The following is a 5,080-nucleotide window of genomic DNA, read 5'->3' as shown; positions in this document are numbered from 1 at the left end:
GTGACAGACGTCTAGTGTTTTATTTTAAAAGGGTGAGAAACGGGCATCTGCTGCTGGGCAGGCAGTGGCCAGGCCAGGGAGCACTCCGCTCTGCCTCCTCGTATGTGTCGGCTGTGGTAAGAGGGTCTGGGGGCCAGGGAGGGGCTGTGCCAGCCCCATGCCTGCTTGGGGGAGTCTGTCAGTGCAGGACTTGAGACAGTCACAGAGCTGTTCCCAAGGGAAAACAGGTAGTGGTTCAAGGCGCTGACATTGTGCTTGGTTTCTCTTTCCTGTTACAGGGTTTGTGTAGGGGGTGAGCATATACAGCCAGGCAGCTGTGGCTGGGCAGGCTTTGGTCTGTGGGCAATAGTAAAGTCTTTTGGTGGCTTAGATCTTGCCTGTATGATCAACTTGCCTTTCCTGCTTGTCCTGCATTTTTTCCTTTCTGGAAAGATGTAAAAAAATTTTATAAGAAGATAAGTACCTTTTGTTCTTACGGGTACCAGCTGTGTCACTGCAATGTCTATTCACTCACTGATTATGTATTTAAATGCTCAATTTTCTATATTCATAAAAATAGAAAACCAACAAATGAAACTGTATCATGAGAAACTCTAGCTATTAACACCACACACATCTCTGACTTGTTCCAGAGAAATCCTAGAGAAGTTGAAATGTTTAGGAGCAGATTTTGTTGTAGATTTTTCTCTTTGCTTTCACATTTTGCCTTCAAAGCCAGCTGTCAGCCATTTCGGGACGTCACAATGGCTGTGGCAGTGTGTATTTTGGGGAGATGCCTGGGACATGATGCTACATGCAACCATATGAAACTTACATTTTGTAAATTTATTTTGAATAATAAAAAAATGCACGGTGGCATTCTGCAAGGAAGTGAAGCTCTGAGCTAAGGTGTGTCCTTTTGTAATATATGAAAAAGTAGGTAGCAGATACCAGGAGCTGTCATTAAGGTTGGCCCTAGAGGTACATTTTTGTTTGCACCCTCAATATCTGCTACTTACTGAAATTAAGAGGTAGTTGTATCATAACAGTTAAGTTAGTCCCATCTGAAAATCGAGTAAGTAACCAAAAGAATGATGAGGGTTTTTTAAAAATGAACTTTCTCTTGGTACAAATAGGAAATGAGGAACTAGCTTGAGTTCCATAATTTACGCATCCACAGATAGCAAGTACCAAAACAATTTACAGTTACCCCCATGTTTTAAATGTCTTAAAAGGGATACCTGTCAGAATCCCTTTGTGTTTAATAGTAACTTTTTGAAATTATACTATCTGATGTTGTCTTAAACAGCCTGCATACTTGCTCGTATGGTAAAGTAAAACAATAATGAAGGAAAGTACTTTTTTTCCCTCCACAAAGATACTCAGTTTTCTAAGGCTAGTACACTTTTCAGTGACAAATACGGAGACAGAGCAGCACTACAGTGCTGACCTCTCCACTCTTTGCACCTTCTCTATCATTTCAATAGGCTGTCAGTCTGAATGCCTACACAGCGACTGCTGTTCAGCCTGTTTCAAACAGCTTCTATTCATTCAGATGTGCATTCCTTTAACATAATAGCTCACAAGAGTTATCTTCTAGGAATCTGCCTACGGAGCCATTTCTGTGTTATAGGAAGTGACAGTGTGTGTAAGATTTTCCCCTCTAATACCTTGTTTCACACCTTCCCATTAGCCTGTAACCGTTGTCAATAAAGCATTAAGAAGAGGACTTCAGTTTCTATGCTCCATACTGCCGATGACACTGGCAAAAGTAGGATGGAGATAAAGGCAACCCTCCACCCTGTGCATCATACCAGGCAACCCTGCTGCATGAATTCAGAGCCCATCTAGTAGGAGAGGATGAATTATTCAGCCATGGCATAGAAGTCTATGCAAACTTGTGTGTATGGATATTTCCACAGTCACAAAAAGACACTAGATACTTTAGTAGCAATGAGTGAAGCTCCTGAGCCTGCGTCTATATCAGAGACTGTGCAAACCTTGCCAGTGCATTTAGTACCAGGGAGAAGTGCCACAACATCTGTTACAAAGCAGAACGCTTTCTCACATGATCAGCGCTTACAGTTGCATACCATTTCTTCACTAGAGGGAGTCTAACACAAGGATTACCGAGCACTCCTAAAAACAAGTTGAAAAGCAGACTGGTGGCATAATAAAATAGGATGTTGAGAACTGAATGATCCCTCAAGAGCCAAAAAAAACCTGCTGTGTTTCTAAAGGGCTTTTTGTTTCTCCCTTTTCCAAGGATGCATTTCTTACAATATGCTATTTCCTTTATGAAGAGACCTTGAAAGCGCAAGTGAGCACTAAGATAATGATATTCTTCCTGAAAACAGACATCTCCATACTGTGCTTGATCTCCAAGTGCAGTACAGCACAGCTGGACATCAACAATATGAGAGTCACTTAGTATTTTAGACACCCCAAGACAGCAGCCAGGAAAAGATACTGTTTACATTTACAGCTGAAAACCAGAGTCCTTCCAGAGTAGGAGCCTACATATCAAACAGTGCAATAAAAACAAAAACACTCAATGCTGCACTATTTCTGCCAAAAATACAGCTGGAGTAAACAGATTCCAAGTCATTGTCACTCCTGATGCTGCTTAAGGAACAGCTTCTTTGGAAGTAGTTGGTAAGTTCTTGCTTTGTTTTCTTTTTTTTTTTTTTTCATATTGGCTTCTGTTTTTCCCTTCAGGAACTCTGAGCTTAATAATTGTATATATCAGAGCCAGCTTAGGGAAGCTAGTTCATTCAGGCTCTGAAGCTCCCATGGAAGAACAGTTACTAATGGACAGCAAAGCAAACCAGTAAAATCATGATGATAAATATAAGAACTGGGATAAAAGAGTAGGCTGTTGTGATCAAAACCTACCTTATGTTTATGATCAGTTTTTCTGTTTCTCTAGTTTAATTGTCTGTCGTTAGTGTTGTGCTACTTAGTACAACTAAGACTACAGCTCATTTTCAACTACAATAGTTTTACATTTATTTAAGTGCACGCCATGCATTTTTTTTTAGCAAGGAAGAAGGAAAATCTGCTGTAAATGTTCACTTATTCATATTGACTGAGCATTACAAAATTATCAAGAACTTAATTGCATATGCTATTTACAGTCTTAATATGTGTTTTTGCTATGTTCTCACATATAAGAAAATGTTAAATGTAAAAACTCCAATGTCATCATTGCATGGATCCAAGATTCAGCTAGCATATGCATACATGTACAGACCACTAATGCAAAAAAAAAAACAACTGCCCGTGAAGAGGAACAGGCTCACTGACTCTTATTTCCATGCAACTCGGCCGTAACAAGGAAGTCACAATAGAGAGCAGCAAGGTGACCTTGACATGCAAAGTCAGAAAATACTAACCACATTCACCTGACTTCAGGTGGATTAAGGTTTCCAGGTTTCCAAGGACAATCAGGTTACTATTGTGACAGGAGAAAATATCTCCCAAGAGGCCTTTCAACAAGTTAAGGGTTCAGCTGTCTTTGTAAAACAACAGCAGTGTTTATTAGATGTGGTGTGATCACTGACCGATAGCACACTGCTGGGTGCTGCTTTGACAGTCACGGGTATTCCCACTCTCCAGTGCTGCTCCCCACATCTTATGCTCATTCACGTACGCTCAACTCAGCTGTTAGGAAGCTGAACCATTTAAGTGCATGTATGTTGGCCTGGATGTCCTTCCCCAAACAGCTGATGTTCCAGACAAGCTGGAGAGCAGGTGCCACAGCAGTACTTGTGGGGGGCACCGCTTAATGGCAAACATACTGCCAGAACATACTTCCTTTCTTCTGCCCACAGCTAAAGAAATTGTAGAAAGCAAGGGCTGACATGCAGCCATCTGTTTCTTAAGGAATATAGCACTTTTTTTAAAAAAAAAAAAAAGATAGTTGAAGTGAGAAAAATTTTGCTGAGCAAGTAGAGAACTTTTAGGAAGATTTTGTCTTGACTTGTAACACCTTCATTTCCTCACTGATAAGCCATGTTGTCTTCACAACATTTGTGGACACTTAAGATTTCTGTTGATTTAGACCTCTCTTCAGTAAAAGGCCTTTTTTTTTTTTTTAAACCCCAGTTTTCAATCCTAAATTTGCTGCAAATTTATAAGAAGAACTCAGTGTCCTTTACTTGCATGCTTTTGCTCCCCTTTGCTTACAAGTTGTGGTTTTGTGTGGTACTTCGGTGGCTGCAGTGTGGTTATGTGACACTGCACACCCATGTTGGCTGTTCTCAGGCTGGATCCCACAGCTGTCTGACACTGCCCACACAGCACCTGCCTCCCTGAGACCCAGGGATCACCCATTGGTATCATATCCCTTTGGTCTCAGCTGCCTCGTACATGCCTCGACGTAGCTCATCTTTCAGTCTAGCTCTGTCCTAAATGTTTCAGATGTCTCTTTTGTCCTTTTGATTTTTGCACTGATTATGTACTGAACATTTTAAACAAAAAACCGCAACATGTCAGTTATGAAATAGGAGAAGAACGGTGCTAGGATCAGATGCACTGCGTTCAGGTACTGCCACAGAAGGACTAGCTGGTAGGATGCAGCTTTACCCAAAGTGGCTCAAACACATTATCCTATGCACACCTGATAGGCTCATGTCACCAGCAGAACTTCAAAACAGTAACTCCTAGCTGCTTGGTATGATCTCTTCTTTGGTAACAAAGAAACACTGACATGGCATCTAAGTCACCCTTTCACAAGTAAATTAATGCAGAAGAAACTTCAAAGTTTCCAAGCCCCTCCCAGCAGCATGCATACTGCAGGGTGCAGGTAGCTCCTGTGGAGAGGGACAACAATGAGCCTTCATTTCTTTTTGCTATTCATTGTAATTTAATGTGCGTCTAGAAACGCGCGTTTTTTTTTTCCCTCCTCAATCCCTTTACGGTTACTCCAAAAACAGTAGCATTCAAAGGAAGTGTAGAAATGAAGCATTTGGAAGAAGCTGTTTTGAATTACCAGATTTTGGGCTTTCATCCTAAACAAGTAACAGTCATTTTATGAAAAGTTATCCCCAAGAGAGAAAGGCGCAAATTTTCTTTTCAAGTAACATACAATGTAATGCTG

This window comes from Cygnus olor, chromosome 5 (genome assembly GCF_009769625.2).
Source record: "Cygnus olor isolate bCygOlo1 chromosome 5, bCygOlo1.pri.v2, whole genome shotgun sequence".
NCBI classification, from domain to species: domain Eukaryota; kingdom Metazoa; phylum Chordata; class Aves; order Anseriformes; family Anatidae; genus Cygnus; species Cygnus olor.
Note: the sequence above shows the minus strand (reverse complement) of the source record.